This window comes from Heptranchias perlo, unplaced genomic scaffold, assembly GCF_035084215.1.
Source record: "Heptranchias perlo isolate sHepPer1 unplaced genomic scaffold, sHepPer1.hap1 HAP1_SCAFFOLD_62, whole genome shotgun sequence".
Lineage (NCBI taxonomy): Eukaryota > Metazoa > Chordata > Chondrichthyes > Hexanchiformes > Hexanchidae > Heptranchias > Heptranchias perlo.
Genome location: NW_027139644.1, coordinates 4,418,651 through 4,439,348, shown reverse-complemented (window position 1 = coordinate 4,439,348; position 20,698 = coordinate 4,418,651). Strand labels below are relative to the sequence as shown.

Here is a 20,698-nt window from a genome sequence, read left to right as displayed (position 1 = left end):
CCTTAAATACATCTCTACTATTCGCCTCAACTACTCCAGGTAGGAGCAAGTTTCAAAATTGCATCCACTCTCATGGTTAAAAGGTTTCTCCTGAATTCCTTATTGGGTTTATTAGTGACTATTTTATATTGATGACCCCAAGTTTTGGACGCCCCACAAGTGGAAACATCTTCCCTCCCTCTAACATATCAAACCCCTTCCTAATTGTAAAGACCTCTATTAGGGCACTCCTCAGCCTTCTCTTCTCTAGAATAAAAATACCCAGCCTGTTCAGTCTTTCCTGATATTTATAACCTCTCAGTTCTGGTATCATTCTAGTGAATCATTTTTTGCACCTTCTCCAGTGACCGTGTATCGTTTTTATAATATGGAGAACAGAACTGTTCACAGACCTGAAATGTTAACACTGTTTCTCTCTCCACAGATGCTGCCTGACATGTTGTGTGTGTCCAGCATTATCTGATTTAATTACAGTTTACATAGGCTGGTCTAACCAAGCTCCTGTACAAGTTCAACATAATATCTCTGCTTTTCAATTCTGTTCCTCGAGAAATGTTTGCATTTTTATGGCCTTCGCCCCACAGCGATATCCAGCTTGCCCCACAGTATGATGGCCGCCTTGCCCCTCAGTAAGATAGCCAGCTTGCCCCTCAGTATGATAGCCAGCTTGCCCCACAGTAAGATGGCCGCCTTGCCCCTCATCAAGATCGCCAGCTTGCCCCTCAGTATGATAGCCGCCTTGCCCCTCAGTATGATAGCCAGCTTGCCCCACAGTAAGATAGCCGCCTTGCCCAACAGTAAGATGGCCGCCTTGCCCCACAGTAAGATTGCCAGCTTGCCCCTCAGTATGATAGCCGCCTTGCCCCACAGTAAGATGGCCGCCTTGCCCCTCATCAAGATCGCCAGCTTGCCCCTCAGTATGATAGCCAGCTTGCCCCTCAGTAAGATAGCCGCCTTGCCCCACAGTAAGATGGCCGCCTTGCCCCTCAGTCAGCCTTGCCCCACAGTAAGATAGCCAGCTTGCCCCTCAGTAAGATGGCCGCCTTGCCCCACAGTAAGATGGCCGCCTTGCCCCACAGTATGATGGCCGCCTTGCCCCACAGTAAGATGGTCGCCTTGCCCCTCAGTATGATGGCCGCCTTGCCCCTCAGTGAGCCTTGCTGGCAGATATTTTGTTTTCAGTTCAGGGCGGGAGTGAATGGTTCCCTTTTACCCACTGTGTGCTGTACATGTCCAGGAGCTGACACTGTTCCATACATGGGCCGTAAAGTACAGAGAAGGAGAGACACACTGAGAGAGGTATTTTGTTTAAATGTAAAGGCACTGATTTTTTTGCAGGTGTCTGTCTCAATTTTGTGTTTATTCAGGGCCACCATTTTGTGTCAACACAGCACTGGGACATTTATTACAGAGTCCCACTCCTCGCTGGGAAAGAAACACACTGTACAGAGGACAGGAAATATAAAGTGAAACACAGAGACAGATCTGAATGGAGATCAGAAATTGCACAGATAAAACATCGGTGCAGATCTCGTTGTTATGTTTAATAACTGTTTTTTTATTCGTTCATAGGATGTGGGTGTTGCTGGCGAGGCCGGCATTCATTGCCCATCCCTAATTGCCCTTTTGAAGTTGGTGCTGACCTGGCTTCTTGAACCGCTGCAGTCCGTGTGGTGACAGTTCTCCCACAGTGCTGTTAGGAAGGGAGTTCCAGGATTTTGACCCAGCGACGGTGAAGGAACAGCGATATATTTCCAAGTCGGGATGGTGTGTGACTTGGAGGGGAACGTGCAGGTGGTGTTGTTCCCATGTGCCTGCTGCTCTTGTCCTTCTAGGTGGTAGAGGTCGTGGGTTTGGGAGGTGCTGTTGAAGAAGCCTTGGCGAGTTGCTGCAATGCATCCTGTGGATGGTACACACTGCAGCCACAGTGCGCCGATGGTGAAGGGAGTGAATGTTTAGGGTGGTGGATGGGTTGCCAATCAAGCGGGCTGCTTTATCTTGGATGGTGTCGAGCTTCTTGAGTGTTTTGGAGCTGCACTCATCCAAGCAAGTGGAGAGTATTCCATCTCATTCCTGACTTGTGCCTTGTAGATGGTGGAAAGGCTTTGGGGAGTCAGGAGGTGAGTCACTCGCCGCAGAATACCCAGCCTCTGACCTGCTCTCGTAGCCACAGTATTTATATGGCTGGTCCAGTTAAGTTTCTGGTCAATGGTGACCCCCAGGATGTTGATGGTGGGGGATTCGGCGATGGTAATGCCGTTGAATGTCAAGGGGAGGTGGTTAGACTCTCTCTTGTTGGAGATGGTCATTGCCTGGCACTTATCTGGCGCGAATGTTACTTGCCACTTATGAGCCCAAGCCTGGATGTTGTCCAGGTCTTGCTGCATGCGGGCTCGAACTGCTTCATTATTTGAGGGGTTGCGACGGGAACTGAACACTGTGCAATCTTCAGCGAACATCCCCATTTCTGACCTTATGATGGAGGGAAGGTCATTGATGAAGCAGCTGAAAATGGTTGGGCCTAGGACATTGCCCTGAGGAACTCCTGCAGCAATGTCCTGGGGCTGAGATGGTTGGCCTCCAACAACCACTAACATCTTCCTCTGTGCTAGGTATGACTCCAGCCACTGGAGAGTTTTCCCCCTGACTCCCATTGACTTCAATTTTACTCGGGCTCCTTGGTGCCACACTCGGTCAAATGCTGCCTTGATGTCAAGGGCAGTCACTCTCACCTCACCTCTGGAATTCAGCTCTTTTGTCCATGTTTGGTCCAAGGCTGTAATGAGGTCTGGAGCCGAGTGGTCCTGGCGGAACCCAAACTGAGCATCGGTGAGCAGGTTATTGGTGAGTAAGTGTCACTTGATAGCACTGTCGACGACACCTTCCATCACTTTGCTGATGATTGAGAGTAGACTGATGGGGCGGTAATTGGCCGGATTGGATTTGTCCTGCTTTTTGTGTATGAGATTTTTGGACTGGTATGTAATGTGTATCTCAGTCTGCACTAATAGAATTGATACACTATCTTTAAATTTCATTCTACGAATGCATTCTGAACAGGTATCTAATTTGTTTCTCAGGTTTACTATCTTACAATATTTCTCAATCTGATACTCTACCTGAGTTTTGGACTTGTATGCAATTTGTATCATATGATACACTTTTCGAATGGATATTGCATGTATTAAAGTCATGTGTGTGAGAGTTCTGGGCTGGTATTCAATTTGAATCTCGGGGTACATTATTGGGATTCATTCTGTACCTTTGAATCGGGTACCATGTGTGATTTCTATCTGGTATTTAATTGGTAGCTAATGTTGCTCTATTGTGAGATTGACACAGTGCCTTTCACTCTGAGAGTGTGATTTTGGACTGGGATTTTTGTATCTACCTGTCAGTGGGACTGAGTTAGGGGGAAATGGAACTGTGTCTGCCTCACCTACTCTGCTTGACTGTTGGATTGAAAATGTGTCTCGGAAATTCTGATCAGTGTGGGACTGACTACTTCTGCTGTCTGAGACTGTGGAACTGATGACCTGTCTGTGCTCTGTGAGTGATAATATACCTCCTGTGTGTGAGAAGGAGCTGGCTGTACTGTTCCTTCTGCCTCGGGTGGAGGAAGCATCACATTTATTCTGGATCGTTCAAGGGTTTGCCTGGAGAAAGAAAATTATCTCTTGTTACTCAGGAACATGTGAGGTCGAAAATACAGAAGTGATCAGTTTAATATCTCTGTTAATGATCATTTTGAATATCCACAAATGAAATCCAGTGATACAAACAGTGTCAGTGTCTCACTCCACTGGAGCACTGCAGCACTCAGCTTCTCCTTACCAGGTGTGTTGGGCTGTTTTACAACACTTTCGTGACATCCAGACACGGCCCAACCCCTCCACTGATCCATGAATGGGACTGCCCGATGGGAAACAGGTCAGGTTTCTAATCTCCTCTCCCATGGGACTAACCGTTCAATTGAAACCAAACAGCCGCGGTTTAAAATGTGTCCTTCACACTTCTCACCTGATGCCTGCAATAGATGCTCTTTGTATAACTCCCCACATCCTTACTGTCCGGCTCTGTTTCCACTCTTCACTGTCCAATAACAATAAACAGGGTGAGGCTGGAACTAAACCAGGACCATTCACTCCTGGTTTGGGGAGAGAAAGCAGCAATGATTTTAATAGCAGGTTCTTCCCATTCTCTCTCCCTTCCCCTGGACACACCCTGTACACACACAGCCCGAGAATGACCTCTCCCTTCCCCCCTCTCACTCCATGTTCCGTGACCAGTTCCTGATCCACTCCGCCTCTTACAAACAGCCCCCGGACGACCCCTGAACTTCCCCCGGACTCAATGCCGATCTCTGAGCCCATCTGCGGACACGGTCCCGAAGCGATGATCTGCTGTAACGAGGCTGCTCTTTGCTCCCTTCCCCCGGGGGCCGTGATCTCTCCATTCCCGGCTGTTTTAAACCATCTTCTTCCGCTCACTGAGGGAATGGCGCCCACAATTCCCAATCCAAAAATCGATGGAAACTTTCCCCAATTGGAATTTTTCCGAGTCTGAGCAAAGGAAGTGGGGCTGGGGGAAAGATCAGAGGGAATGGGGTCCACAGGCCGTGCAGGAACAGGCACCAGAATGGGAAACAGATGGGATTCCACCAGTGCCTAACGCTGGAATCCAGACTGACTTTACAATCTCCAACTATTAAACTAGACGTTTCCATCCCTGCTGTTTCTCTCGGGGTCTTTTGATGGTAAAGAGCCTTTCAGAGATAAAGTGAGCGGCTGTGAAATCAGCAAATGGATTCTCTTCATTAATGGCCCCTATAATGTGTGACTGAGAGAGGATTTCTCAAACCAATCCTGGAGAAACATGGGAGGAAAGAGGGAGTCGGTGTATTTGCTGGGACCGTGTAGGGTTAATATCAGGCAGCAACAGTCGCAGATTAATTTAACCGGAGTGAAACTGTAGGTCACTGAGAGTAATATCGAACAGCCCTGAGCTGTAAAACTGCAGATAGTACAACAGGCATTAGAGGGTTAAATGTGACCCTTTGTTTCTGACCCTCTCTGTACTGTCCCTGAGTGTGGGATTAATAGTGTTTCTGACCCTTGTACAATATCAGTGAGAGATGAGATTGCATCTTCTGTCTCTCCAACGCGATCTTTCTGGATAAAACGGCACTTTACCGGTCAGTCCGGAACTAATACTGTTAACGTCTGTCTGTCACTGTGTCTCACCGCTCTCTCTGTCTCTCTCACCGTGTCTGCCTCCCTCTCTCTCTCTGGTGCTGTATATGAAGGTGGATACTGCTATTGAGCGTGATTTGGACACAGATAGGGAGTGTAAGACTGATACTGTCTCTCTCTCTCTCTATTGCTGGACATGAAAGTGGGATACTGTCTGATATAAAATAGAGAGAATGAGATGTCCGGGCCGGGCCTCACTGTAACTGGGGATGAGTCCGGCTCCAGTCCAAGTTCATGGTCATTAACTTTCCACAGATTCAGGGCGAGAGTCTCTGTGAGACGGTAACACTGGCGGAGAAACTCCGCGTCATAACTCAAACCCCAACACATGAGATTCTCCAAATAAGCTGGAATAAGGTGTTTGTGAAACGCTGAACCCGTCTGGGAGGGGAGGTGTGGGGAGATAGAACAGGGAAACAGACTGAAATGGAGGAGCCGAGTTGACTTGTTATTGAATGGACTGTATTTAGGCAGGAATATTAACGATTTCTCATTGTAACGGGGCTTATTTGAAAGCTTCGGGTTTTGGGAATCCTTGAATATGAAGCCCGGGTCTGTCAGGGTTTGTGCGGAGCGCTGAGGTTCGGTTCTATTATCGATAAACGGTTTGAAACTGTCGGATGGAGAGAACTGGAGGTGGAGCTGGAAGATCAGAGGCCGCTCTCCGCTCTGTCACTCTGACTGTCTCCTCCCCTCCTGATTTCTCTGTTTAATCCCCCATATGGAACCAAAGCGGGTCGGTGGACTCTAAACACGGTTTACTCGTTAACAGGACGAAAGGCGAGCAATGTTCCTGATCTCCTGGGCACCAGGCAATTCAACGTTATTTGTTTCTGTACAGAGTTACATTTCAGTGATTCCCCAGTGAGTTTGATGCGTTAAGTAAATAATCCAACAAAATAGAACAGAAACGGAGCGAAGCGCTGAATTATACAGATGTAGAAAGGTTATTCGAGCAGTTCTGGTGATTCTTTCCGAGCCCAGCATGGCAAGTAGTTTAAATAAATACAAGAAATCTGGTGATGTGTGGGCTGGGGTCTATAAGTCACCGTTTAAAGTACCGGACTGTGGTCACTGCCCCGACTCCAGTCCCATTAATACCTCATCTCGTCCACAACGAGAGAAAAGCAGCTCAAAGCCACACTGGTAGCATGATATCAGCGTCTCCCTTCAGACAGTAACCAGCCCTTTCACAGATACAGAGGGTGGCTCTGAAAAGAGCCTTTACATCGAGTTACATCGAAACTACAGCACAGAACAGGCCATTCGGCCCAACTAGTCTATGCCGGCGTTTATGCTGCTCATGAGCCTCCTCCTTCCTTACTTCATTCAACCCTATCGGCATATCCTTCTATTCCTTTCTCCCTCATGTGCTGATCTATCTTCCCCTTAAATGCCCCTATGATATTTGCCTCAGCTACTCCTCGTAGTTGCAAGTTCCACATTCGAACCACTCTCTGGGTAAAGCAATTTCTCCTGAATTCCCTATTTGATTTATTAGTGAATATTTTATATTTATTACCTGAAGTTTTGGACTCCCCACAAGTGGAAATATTTTCTCTACATCTATCCTAACAAACCCAGTAATTATCTTAAAAACCTCGATCAGATCAACTCTCAGCCTTCTCTTTTCGAGTGAAACGAGACCCAGTCTGTTCAGTCTTTCCTGATAAGAATATCCTCTCATTCCTGGTATCATCCTTGTGAATCTTGTTTGCACCTTCTCCAATGCCCCTATGTCCATAATATGGAGACGAGACCAGTTCGCAGTATTCCAAGTCTGGTCTAAACAAGGTTCTATACAAGTTTAACATAACTTCTTTGCTTTTCAACTCTATCCCTCTGGAAATGAATCCCAGTGTTTGATTTGTCTTTTTATGACCTGATTAACCTGGGTCGCTACTTTTCGTAATTTGTGTATCTGTACCACTAGATCCCTTTGCTCCTCTATCCCGTTTAGAGTCTTATTATCCAAGCAGTGTGTGACCTCCTGATTCTTCATTCTGCAAGTTTATTAATGCCCTCTTGCATTTTGATGCTTTCTTCCTTTGTATTAACTAAATCCCCAATTTGGTGTCGTCCACAAATTTTGGAATTGTACTTCCGATTCCCGAATCCAAATCGTTAATGTAAATTGTGAAGAACAGTGGTCCCAGCAACTGGAACTCCACTTCCCACCTTTTGCCAGTCTGAGTAGCGACCCTTAACCTCTATTCTCGGCTTTCAGTTTTGTAGCCAACTTACTATCCATTCTGTTACCTGACCCTGACTCCACGTGCTCTGAACTTAGCCATGAGTCTACAATGTGGTACATTATAGAAGGCCTTCGGAAAATCCAAATATATCACATCTACTGCATTAAACTTGTCTGCACTTTCTGTTCCTTCTTCAAAGATTTCAATAAGGTTGGTCCTGTCCTTTGGGTTATCAGATTAAGTCTTGGCCGGTTTACTTGCTCTTGGAGCTCACAATGCTGGTTTTCTTCGGCAGCAGCACGGCCTGGATATCAGACAACACCCTGAGCGATGGTCACCCGTCCCAGCAGCTTGTTGAGCTCCTCGTCGTTGCGGATGGCCAGCTGCAGGTGTCTGGGGATGATGCGGGTCTTCTTGTTTGTCCCAGGCCGCGTTGCCGGGCAGCTCGAGGATTTCAGCCGTCAGATACTCGATGCACAGCAGCCAGATAGACCGGGGCTCCGGCACCCACACGTTCAGCATAGTTCCCCTTTCGCAGGAGCCTGTGAACACGGCTAACAGGGAACTGCAGTCCGGCCCGGGATGAGCGAGACTTGGCCTTGGACAGAGCTTTACCGCCGGTTCTTCCTCTTCCAGACATTTCCACAATCTCACAAACACTTTCACAAACAATGAAGAAATCCTCCCGCACTCGCCCTTCTGATACCTTCTGGGGGAGTACAGTGGGGGCACTTGTGATGGGTCTATCTCAGAGTGTTTACACTGCCCGCTCACCCTCACTGATATTCTATCTTTGAACTGCTGTAATATTGTCCTTTAGTAATATTGCTGCTCCTCCTCCTTTCCCTATTTCCCTGTCCTTTCTGAAGATCTTATAGACTTGAATATTAAGCTGCCATTCCTGCCCAGTTGGTCGTCAGATCTCTGTAATGATTTAATGGAATTATTTAACTTTACTCAAAGGCTGATGTGAGCTGTGGTAAAATGTATTTCCAGCTGGTCAAGTATTGCAGGTATCGACTGTCTCTTCAGTCCGATATCAGGTGAAGAATTACTGGCTGGTGTGGAATTTCCATTGATTGGGGGTTGGCGAAATCTACTGGGCGGAAACAGGAACTGCAACAGAGCGAGAAAGGATCCGTCAGAAACCAGTGAAAATGAAAAACAAAATCCAACAGCCTGCAGTGTCTGTTCAGGATCTGATGTTTGGGAACTATTTTATTGTTGATTATTTTCAGCGATGGTGGTATAGTGGTGAGCATAGCTGCCTTCCAAGCAGTTGACCCGGGTTCGATTCCCGGCTATCGCAATTAAGTGTTCTTATTAGTTTATTTCTATCAGGAACTCTTCAGTTTCCAATTGAATTTGATGCAGTTCAGTTGGATATTGTTTCCAAAACATAATCGGGTGTAATTATAGTAAAATGTTTTCAACCTTCATTTCTTTTCCCTATGGAAGGAAAAGAGGAAAAACATGCTGGAAATACTGAGTTATCAAGGGTCTAATGAGAGTGAGGAAGGGAAATGATATGTTTGCCTTTATTGTAAGGGTGTTGGAATATCAGAGTAAGGAGGTCTTGCTGCAATTGTAGTATGAGGAGATATTGTGTAAAATTGGCCAATATTCGTTGGAGTTTCGAAGAATGAGAGGTGATCGCATTGAAATGTATAAAATTCTTAAACGGCTTGACGGGGTAGATGCTGAGAGTCTGATTCCCCTGCCTGGAAAGTCAAGAATTGGAGCTCATAGTCTCAAGATAAGGGATCGGCCATTTAGGACCGACATAAGGAAACATTTCTTCACTCAAAGGATTGTGAATCTTTGGAATTCTCTACAACCCAGAGGGCTGTGGATGCTCAGTCGTTGAGTTATATTCAAAGCTGAGATCGATAGATTTTTGGACTGCAGGGGAATCAAGGGATATGGGGATCGGGCGGGAAAGTGGAGTTGAGATCGAACATCAGCCATGAACTTATTGAATGGCCGAGCAGGCTCGATGGGCCATATGGCCTATTCTGCTGCTATTTCTTATGTTCTTATGTAAAGAGCTTTATTTCCAAATGTGCTGACGGCAATAATTTAGGTAGCACAGTAAACATTGTAGATGGGAGCAGAAATTTGCAAAGGGACATTGATAGGTTAAGTGAATGGGTGAAATTGTGGCAGATGGAGTTCAACGTGGGGAAGTGCGAGGTCATCCCTTTGGACCATAAAACGATAGATCTGTGTATTGTCTAAATGGCAAGAAGCTAGGAACTGTGGGGGAGGAGAGAAATTTCGGGATCCAAGTACAGAAATCACTACAAGTGATTATTAAATCACAAAAAAATTTTAAAATGGAGATTAAACTTTGATCTTTATCTCAAGGGAATTAGAATAAAAAGCAGTGGAAGTTATGTCACCGTTATACAGAGCTCTGGTTAGGCATCATTTAGAGTTCAGTGCTCAGTTCTGGGCACTGCACTCTCCATAATGGCTTGGAATGAGAATGGGTTTTTCCTTAAAGGAAGCTCACTGAACTGCAGGGTTTTTGAAGAGTTACGCTCAGAAATGGGAGCGGAGCTCATTTACTGCTTCACACTGTTCCAACACATTGAGGAGAACAGCATCAATGAAGAAAAAGGGAATGAAATGAAATGTGTCACACAGTTACATCTCGCTGCTCTGTCTGACCATTTTAGTCGCTACTTCCCTGAAGAGGGATTTGTAAATTTGAAGGAAAAGTTTTGGTTGGAAGATCATTTTGTTTTCGAAAATCCTGAATCAATATTGAAGCTAAACTTAATGCTTGAGCAAGAACACGAGCCGGTGCAACTCACCAGTGATGGCACACTGAAAACACGCCACAAGTCATTCAGATTGTCATCTTTTTGGATCAGTACTTTCAAAGAATATCCTCTGTTATGATTACTGTTCTATTGTTGCTGCCGTTCACAACAACCTACCTGTGCGAACTGGGATGTTCGACGTTGACAAGGTTAAAAACAAGAGAAAGAAACTCAACAGCGCACCTGATATGCGTGAAGCACTTTCATCCTGTGATCCAGATTGGAACGAGATCATGACCAACTGACAGACCCACCCCTCACATTAAGGAAGTGAAACTCAATCTGATCTTCTTTTACTGTATTTATACTGTATTGAAAATGTTTTTCAAGCAACGTCGATGTCTAATTTTAGTTATTACTTGAAGTGAAGTGAAGAGCGAGCATGGACTGACCTTTATTGGGATTTGGTGAAACTCCAGTCTGAAGTTATTATTGTTTGGGGTCCCTGAGGGAAGTGTTTTTCTTCCACTGTGTCACGAGAAAAATAGTTTGAGAAACTCTGTTCTACATTGTACGGTCAGTGTATGTTCATCAAACCCGCTCTGAATTCCTCAGTCTGTATTTCCAGAAACGGTTCTGTGGGCGACGCGCGCAACAGAACACTGACCCACAACCTACGACTAATGGCAGACGGAGGGCCCACAATCCCCCGCGCCCCAGAAACCCCTCTATCTCTCCGAGGCGCTGATTTCTCCGGCCAGTGGCCCTTGCCGCGCCTGCGCATTGCGCCCCTTCGAATGGAGATAGACCGTATTCTACCCTGCGCGGCATTCGGGGTAATCTCATCCGCCATTGTAATCCCCTCTTGCTGATAATTCTCTGATGGGGTTTAGAAGGGCGAGGTTTATCCAATCAAAAACAAAATAATGCGGATGCTGGAAATGTGAAATATAAAGAGAAAATGCTGCAAAGCAAGTGAGACAGCGTCTGTGGAGAAAGAAACAGAGTTAACGCTTCAGGTTAGAGTTAAGATTTCGTCAGAACTGGAAGAAGTTAAAGTTTTAACAGTTTTTCAGCAAGTGGAGAGCCAGGGAAAGGTAGTGGGAGGGAAAGAACAAAAGGGAAGGTCTGTGATAGAGTGGAGGGCAGGAGTGATAAAGCGACAATAGGGATGATGGTGCAGGGGAAGGAGGGTGGTAATGGGTCAAGTAAAGAAACAAAAGATGGGTCGAGAGGAGCTATAAATGGTTCCAGTCAGTTAGATGTGTAAAAGAGACTGTGAGCCGAAAGAAGTGCACTTGAAGCGGAGAGAGAGAGGGACACGCTGTGTAACCGGGCGCAAACACTCACCCACAGCCCAAACAAAATTTGTTTCCCACTTGGCGCAAAACAGAAGCCGCTGGCCGGAGAAATCAGCGCCTCGGAGAGATAGAGGGGTTTCTGGGGCGCGGGGGATTGTGGGCCCTCCGGCTGCCATTAGTTGTAGGTTGTGGGTCAGTGTTCTGTTGCGCGCGTCGCCCACAGAACCGTTTCTGATTATTTGATTTTAATTACTTTTGTTTCTAAATTGTATCATGTTTCTCCAATTGTATTTCCCAACTCAGGTTCAAGGCCTCCAAACCAACCCAAATGTTGGAGATGGTGTGATGGGTTTGGATTTCAGCAGAGGGAGAAGGGTGAGTGTGTGGGACAAGGATTTACAGTCTGAGGGAATCAGCAGGAAGAATGTTCCATAGAAATTAGATTTGCCTGTTCTGAATTTCTATCCTGTATCCACAATGAGGACTTTTGTTATCTACTTTTACAGGGTATTACAAGGGGAGGATTTGCAGACAGGAAACTCAAACCAAACATGACATCAAGATCTGACAGTCACTCAATTCACCAGCACCTGAAGATCATCGGCCTTTGAACATAGAAGGAGAAATGTTCATCGGTTCTGTCCGTGGGAAAAGATTTCAAACATCAGTGTAACTGGAAAAGCACCGAGACACAAACCCGAGTGAGAGTGTTCCAGTGCGCTGACTGTGGAAAGAGCTTTAACCAGTTACACAGTATGAAAACACATCACACCATTCACAGCGGGGAGAAACCAGACACGTGTTCTCTGTGTGGACGAGGCTTCAACTGATCGTCCAACCTGGAGAGACACAAGGACACCCGCACCATGGAGAAACCGTGGAAATGTAGAGACTGTGGGAAGGGATTCAGTTACCCATCCCAGCTGGAAACTCGACGCAGTCACACTGGGGAGAGGCCGTTCACCTGCTCCGTGTGTGGGAAGGGATTCACTCAGTCATCCCACCTGCTGAGTCACCAGCGAGTTCACACTGGGGAGAGGCCGTTCACCTGCTCCGTGTGTGGGACGGGATTCACTCAGTCATCCCACCTGCTGAGACACCAACGAGTTCACACTGGAGAGTTCACCTGCACTGAGTGTGGGAAGGGATTCACTCAGTCATGCCACCTGCTGTCACACCAACGTATTCACACCGGGGTGAGACCATTCACCTGCTCGGTGTGTGGGAAGGGATTCATTCAGTCATCCAACCTGCTGACACACCAGCGAATTCACACTGGGGAGAGGCCGTTCACCTGCTCCGTGTGTGGGAAGGGATTCACTCAGTCATCTCACCTCATTGAAAATCAACTTGTTCACATTGATAAGAAACTTTTTAAATGTTCTGTCTGTGAGAAGAGCTTTAAAAGAAAAAGTGACCTGCTGACACACCAACGTACTCACACTGGGGAGAGGCCGTTCAACTGTTCCGTGTGTGGGAAGGGATTCACTCGGTCATCCAACCTGCTGACACACCAGCGAATTCACACTGGGGAGGGGCCGTTCACCTGCTCTGTGTGTGGGAGCGGGTTCACTCAGTCATCTCACCTCATTGAACATCAACTTGTTCACTTTGATAAGAGACCCCTGAAATGTTCTAACTCTGAGAAGAGCTTTTAAAGAACATGGGACCTGCTGAGACATGAACATACTCACACTGGGGAGAGGCCATTCACCTGCTCCATGTGTGGGATTGGATTCACCCGATCATCCCACCTGCTGAGTCACCAGCGAGTTCGCATGTGACTGCAGGTGTTGGATTCTGCTGTTATTACTGCTGTTATTGCTGCATCCAGGACTGAACCATGTTCATTCTGACAGTTGGGGGTTTGTTTCTGATGTTAATGACCCCCTTCAACTGGGCTGGAGTTTCGTATTCTGCAGAAGTGTCAAATAAATCTGCTTTCTTTTAAACACAGTGTTTCTAGTCCTTGATATCTCGATGATAAGAGAAACAGTTTGAGGACTTATGATGAAGTGAGTGGAATCCATCTTAGAACTGAGTTCCTCCACCTTTTTAAAAGATGGATCTACAAGATGACCAAGTCTGACAGGACAGAAAATTCTATTATATCACAGGGCCCACTTTAATCAGCCTGAGCAGATTTCCACTACCCTTGTGTGAAAAGGAGCTTCCTGATTTCAATCCTAGACACCCTAGCTGTAAATTTAAGGTTGTGTCCTCTTGTTCTGGATTCCCCCACCAGAGAAAATGGTTTCTATTTCTACCATATCGAATCCCTTTATCATTTTAAATATCTGGATCAGATCATCCCTCAACCTTCTGAACTCAAGGGAATGCAAACCAAATTTATGCAACCGGTCCTCATAAATGAACCCTTCAAGCCCCAGTATCATTCTGGTGAATCTGCACTGTCCCCCCTCCAAGGCCAATATATCCTTGGTGAGGATCAGTACTCCAGATGGGCTCTGACCAAGGCTCTGTAGAACTGAAGCATCACTTCCTTCCCTTTGTATTCCAGCCCTGGAGATAAAGGTCATTAGTCTGTGATTGCTTTTTGTATCTGTGCACTAGCCTTTAGTGTTTTTTTTACATGGACACCCAAACCCCTTTGCTCCTCCACCATTCCCAGTCTCTCACTTTAAGAAAATACTCCAATGCTTCCTTTTTATATCCAAATTGAATTATCTCACACTTCCCCACATTGAACTCCACCTGCCACAGTTTGTCCATTCACTTAAACTGTCACTTTGGAACTTCCTGCTCCAATCTACACCACCGACTGTGTCATCTGGAAACTTGGACCTATAACTCTCTATTCCTTCATCCAAGTTATTGATAAACATGGTGAAAAGCTGAGGCCCCAGTACTGATCCCTGGGGACACCACTTGTCATATCCCCCCAATCAAAGAACATTCCCTTTATCCCTACTATTTTCTCCGGCCTCCCAACCATTTCTAACCCGAATCACAAGGTCCCTTTCTTTTTATTTATTCTATTAATCTCTTGTGCTGAAACTTATCAAATGCCTTCTGTAAGTCCATATGGACAACATCCATAGACACTCCCCTGTCCACCTTGTTAGTGACCTCATAAAATTTAAATAGATTGGTCAGACATGACCTGCCCTTCACAAATCCAAGTTGACTCTCTTTGACCAACTCATTTTTTCTCTCATGATAGATTTCAGTAAGTTCCCCACAATCGACGTTAAAATGACAGGTCTGTAATTTTCTGGTTTCTCCCTCCCTCCTTTCTGAAATAACGGAGTGACATTTTCAACATTCATATCCAAAGGCACAATTCCTGAGTCTAGAGAGCTTTGGGAAATTATGACTAATGCATCTGCAATTTCCCCAGCTGTTTCCTTAAATACTCTGGGTGGAAACGATCAGGTCATGGAGATTTCATTCTTTGTTTGCAGTTATTTATTTATCTGACTGTGTATAACAGGACTGAGTGTCCCAGCACTGACTGTGTGTATAACAGGACTGAGTGTCCCAGCACTGACTGTGTGTATAACAGGACTGAGTGTCCCAGCACTGACAGTGTGTATAACAGGACTGAGTGTCCCAGCATTGACTGTGTGTATAACAGGACTGAGTGTCCCAGCATTGACTGTGTGTAAAATAGGACTGAGTGTCCCAGCATTGACTGCGCATATAACAGGACTGAGTGTCCCAGCACTGACTGTGTGTATAACAGGACTGAGTGTCCCAGCATTGACTGTGTGCATAACGGGACTGAATGTCCCAGCACTGACTGTGTGTATAACAGGACTGAGTGTCCCAGCATTGACTGTGTGCATAACGGGACTGAATGTCCCAGCACTGACTGTGTGTATAACAGGACTGAGTGTCCCAGCACTGACTGTGTGTATAACAGGACTGAGTGTCCCAGCATTGACTGTGTGCATAACGGGACTGAATGTCCCAGCACTGACTGTGTGTATAACAGGACTGAGTGTCCCAGCACTGACTGTGTATGTAACGGGACTGAATGTCCCAGCACTGACTGTGTGTATAACAGGACTGAGTATCCCAGCACTGACTGTGTATGTAACGGGACTGAATGTCCCAGCACTGACTCTGTATGTAACAGGACTGATTGTCCCAGCACTGACTGTGTGTATAACAGGACTGAGTGTCCCAGCACTGACTGTGTGTATAACAGGACTGAGTGTCCCAGCACTGACTGTGTGTTTTACAGGACTGAGTGTCCCAGCACTGACTGTGTGTTTTACAGGACTGAGTGTCCCAGCACTGACTGTGTGTTTTACAGGACTGAGTGTCCCAGCACTGACTGTGTGTTTTACAGGACTGTGTGTCCCAGCACTGACTGTGTGTTTTACAGGACTGAGTGTCCCAGCACTGACTGTGTGTTTTACAGGACTGTGTGTCCCAGCACTGACTGTGTGTTTTACAGGACTGAGTGTCCCAGCACTGACTGTGTGTTTTACAGGACTGAGTGTCCCAGCACTGACTGTGTGTTTTACAGGACTGAGTGTCCGAGCACTGAGCGTCGAGTGTACATTGGCTGCGGGAGGAAATATACGGGTGCGGTCGAATCCATGATTGGGTGGAGTGACATGGGGTTGTCGGTTGAGATTAAATCGGTTGGAGGAGGGTCGAGAGGCAGGGGTTGAGGGCCTTGGAGGCTTTAGAACACGAAGATGAGAATTTTAAAATCGAGGCATTGCCGTACCGGGAGCCAATGTAGTAACACACGAACAGAACAAGACACACACAGAGATCTCACAACAGAGCGTGGACGGTCTCAAAGACCACCTCCCTCCGAGGGTTGCGGTCCACCGTCCCGGGGTCGCGGCTCCTCCCTCTCGGGGTTGCGGAACCTCCATCGCGGGGTCTCGGTCCCACTGTCCCGGGAGTCGCGGTGCGACCGGCCCGGGGTGGAGGCCCCTCGCTCCTGGGGTCGCTCTCCCGCCGTCCCGGGGATCAAGGTCCCTCCATCCAGGGGTCACGGTCCCTCCATCCTGGGGGTCACGGTCCCTCCATCCCGGGGTCTCCGTCCCTCCATCCCGGGGTCTCGGGCCCTCCGTCCTGGGGGTCACGGTACCTCCATTCTGGGGTCTCGGTCCTTCCATCCCGGGGTCTCGGTCCCTCCGTCCCGGGGTCACGGTCCCTCCATCCTGGGGGTCACGGTCCCTCCATCCCGGGGTCGCGGTCCCTCCATCCCGGGGGTCACGGTCCCACCATCGCGGGGTCTCAGTCCCTCCGTCCCAGGAGCCACGGCCCTTCTGTCTCGGGGGTCACGGTCCCTCTATCCCGGGGGGTCACTGTCCCTCCATCCTGGGGTCAAGGCCCCACCATCCCGGGGTGTCAGTCCCTCTGTACCGGCAGTCACGGTCCCTCCGTCCCGGGGTCTCAGTCCCTCCGTCCCGGGGGTCTCAGTCCCTCCGTCCCGGGGTCTCAGTCCCTCCGTCCGGGGGGTCTCAGTCCCTCCGTCCCGGGGGTCTCAGTCCCTCCGTCCCGGGGGTCTCAGTCCCTCCGTCCCGGGGGTCTCAGTCCCTCCGTCCCGGGGGTCTCAGTCCCTCCGTCCCGGGGGTCTCAGTCCCTCCGTCCCGGGGGTCTCAGTCCCTCCGTCCCGGGGTCTCAGTCCCTCCATCCCGGGGGTCACGGTCCCTCCATTCCGGGGTCGTGGTCCCACTGTCCGGGGGTCTCAGTACCTCAGTCCCGGGGTTCTCAATCCTTCCATCCGGGAGTACAAGTCCCACCGTCCCGGCGACTCAGTCCCTCCGTCCTGGGGGTCGCAGCCCCATTAACGCCGCTCAGCCTGGAGTCAGAGGAGCTGTAGCTCGGGCCGCCCTCACTGCGCCGTTCCCAGGCCCGGGGTCTAATCCACTCCAGGGTGCGGACCCTCCCTGTGTTGGCCTCGCCCCCGCCCACAGCTGCGGCCGCCCGCCCGCCGACCCGAGCCCACCATCATCATCCTCCCGGCGCCCGCCTGTTGCTGAGGGAATGTGGCACAGGGACCACGCGGCGCATGTGCGGCATCCCTCGGGCCAGAGATGCACGTACGCGTCGCGTCGTCAGCGCGCAAATGTGAGAGACGGTGCCGCGTGTCACGTGATGGGAGGAGTCAGCCCGGGACGAAGTCGGGCGGAGGTGAGAGCTGTCAATCAAAGGTCCCGGAGTCAGCACTCACTGCTCACAGGGTTTGGAGAATTTGTTCAAAATATAAAAATAGAAATGTACAAAAAAAATGAAAAAATTGCAAATACAATAATCTGAATTAAAACCAGAAATGTCCAAACTCACATGAGGCTGATGGTCTGGGTCCTCCCGCCAGTATTAGTCTTCTCTACCTGGGGCATAGGTAGAGCAGAATGCTTGAATGGAACTTTCTTAATGCAGAGGGTGCTGCTGGCTGTATGGAATGGACCAGCGAGGGAGGCAGTGGGGCCTGATTGTATCAGCAAATTCTAGAGAGTTGGCTAAGTACCTGATAGTGGTACCTTGGGATATGACAGCCTCGAAATTGGGATCTTTCATTCATTTTTTATCCTTGTGCACTTATTTTTATTGATTGCTGTACCTGGACATCCAAACCCCTTTGCTCCTCTACAGTCCCTAGTTTCTCACCATTTAGAAAATACTCCATATTTCTCACCTGGTGCCTGCAATAGATGCTATTTGTATAACCTCCCACATCTTTACGATCCGGCTCTGTTTCCACTCTTTGGTGTCCAATAAGAACAGACATAGTGAGACTGGAACTTTCTTAAAATATTTCAAAATATACTTTATTTCGTAAGATTCATGGATACACACAGTTCAATGTAAACATTACGATTCAAAACAAATACATTACACATCATACGTTTCCATTATTACAATTCAAAACACAGTACATATCTTGTAATACATGCTGTATAATATAAGGTGGGATAGCCTTAAACGGTTGCCTTTCCCCATAAAGCCTTTGTGTAGGCCGCACCTCGCTTCAGTGTGCACCTCAGCATGTAATACTGGATCTTGGAATGTGCCAGTGGCCAACACTTAGCCACGGACCGTTCCCTCGGCTGGAAGACCAGCAGGTTTTGGGGGAACAAAGGGCCTCCTTGACCGAGTTGATGGTCTTCCAGCAGCAGTTAATATCTGTCTCGGTGTGCATCTTGGACAACTGCCCAGACAGCACAGCGTCCTGTGTTACCGAGCTGTTGGGGATGAACCCGTCTTCGACTCTACGGTATAGGGTCCAGTCTCCGTGGAGGGGGGTTATCACCTTTTACATGAATACAAGGATCCAATCTCCCACATTCATGTCAGTGTTTGGCAAACACTGTCGAATGGCTTTCACACACCTGTCGAAACTTGGGGTCAGAGACGTGGGGTTAATTTCACCTTCACTGCTTGGACGGAGCAGAAATTTTTTTTTTTTTTTATTCGTTCACGGGATGTGGGCGTCGCTGGCAAGGCCAGCATTTATTGCCCATCCCTAATTGCCCTCGAGAAGGTGGTGGTGAGCCGCCTTCTTGAACCGCTGCAGTCCGTGTGGTGACGGTTCTCCCACAGTGCTGTTAGGAAGGGAGTTCCAGGATTTTGACCCAGCGACAATGAAGGAACGGCGATATATTTCCAAGTCGGAATGGTGTGTGACTTGGAGGGGAACATGCAGGTGGTGTTGTTCCCATGCGCCTGCTGCCCTTGTCCTTCTCGGTGGTAGAGGTCGCGGGTTTGGCAGGTGCTGTCGAAGAAGCCTTGGCGAGTTGCTGCAGTGCATCCTGTGGATGGTGCACACTGCAGCCACATTGCGCCGGTGGTGAAGGGAGTGAATGTTTAGGGTGGTGGATGGGGTGCCAATCAAGCGGGCTGCTTTATCTTGGATGGTGTCGAGCTTCTTGAGTGTTTTGGAGCTGCACTCATCCAGGCAAGTGGAGAGTATCCCATCACACTCCTGACTTGTGCCTTGTAGATGGTGGAAAGGCTTTGGGGAGTCAGGAGGTGAGTCACTCGCCGCAGAATACCCAGCCTCTGACCTGCTCTCGTAGCCACAGTATTTATATGGCTGATCCAGTTAAGTTTCTGGTCAATGGTGAACCCCAGAATGTTGATGGTGGGGGATTCGGCGATGGTAATGCCGTTGAATGTCAAGGGGAGGTGGTTAGACTCTCTCTTGTTGGATATGGGCATTGCCTGGCACTTATCTGGCACGAATGTTACTTGCAACTTATGAGCCCAAGCCTGGATGTTGTCCAGGTCTTGCTGCATGCAGGCTCGGACTGCTTCATTATCTGAGGGGATGCGAATGGAACTGAACACTGTGCAGTCATCAGCGAACATCCCCATTTCTGACCTTATGATGGAGGGAAGGTCATTGATGAAGCAGCTGAAGATGGTTGGGCCTAGGACAGTGCCCTGAGGAACTCCTGCAGCAATGCCCTGGGGCTGAGATGATTGGCCTCCAACAACCACTACCATATTCCTTTGTGCTAGGTATGACTCCAGCCACTGGAGAGTTTTCCCCCTGATTCCCATTGACTTCAATTTTACTAGGGCTCCTTGGTGCCATACTCGGTCAAATGCTGCCTTGATGTCAAGGGCACTCACTCTCACCTCACCTCTGGAATTCAGCTCTTTTGTCCATGTTTGGACCAAGGCTGTAATGAGGTCTGGAGCCGAGTGGTCCTGGCGGAACCCAAACTGAGCATCGGTGAGCAGGTTATTGGTGAGTAAGTGCCGCTTGATCGCACTGTCGACGACACCTTCCATCACTTTGCTGATGATTGAGAGTAGACTGATTTGGCGGTAATTGGCCGGATTGGATTTGTCCTGCTTTTTGTGGACAGGACATACCTGGGCAATTTTTCACATTGTCGGGTGAATGCCAGTGTTGTAGCTGTACTGGAACAGCTTGGATAGAGGCGCAGCTCGTTCTGGAGCACAAGCCTTCAGCACGACAGCTGGGATGTTGTCGGGGCCCATAGCCTTTGCTGTATCCAGTGCATTCAGCCGTTTCTTGATATCACGTGGAGTGAATCGAATTGGCCGAAGACTGGCTTCCGTGATGGTGGGGATATCGGGAGGAGGCTGAGATGGATCATCCACTCGGCACTTCTGGCTGAAGATGATTGCAAACGCTTCAGCCTTGTCTTTTGCACTCACGTGCTGGACTCCACCATCATTGAGAATGGGGATGTTTGCAGAGCCTCCTCCTCCCG

The 20,698-nt window shown here is 48.3% G+C and overlaps 1 non-coding gene and 1 pseudogene across 1 annotated transcript; both read left to right on the top strand.

Moving 5' to 3' along the window:
* The window catches only part of LOC137317445 (zinc finger protein 271-like), a 433,617-nt pseudogene extending 420,317 nt beyond the window's left edge, over positions 1–13,300 (top strand).
* On the top strand, positions 8,685–8,756 carry trnag-ucc (transfer RNA glycine (anticodon UCC)). The gene has a single exon. It is a non-coding gene; the product is annotated as a tRNA-Gly (tRNA).
* Positions 13,301–20,698: the final 7,398 nt, after the last annotated feature.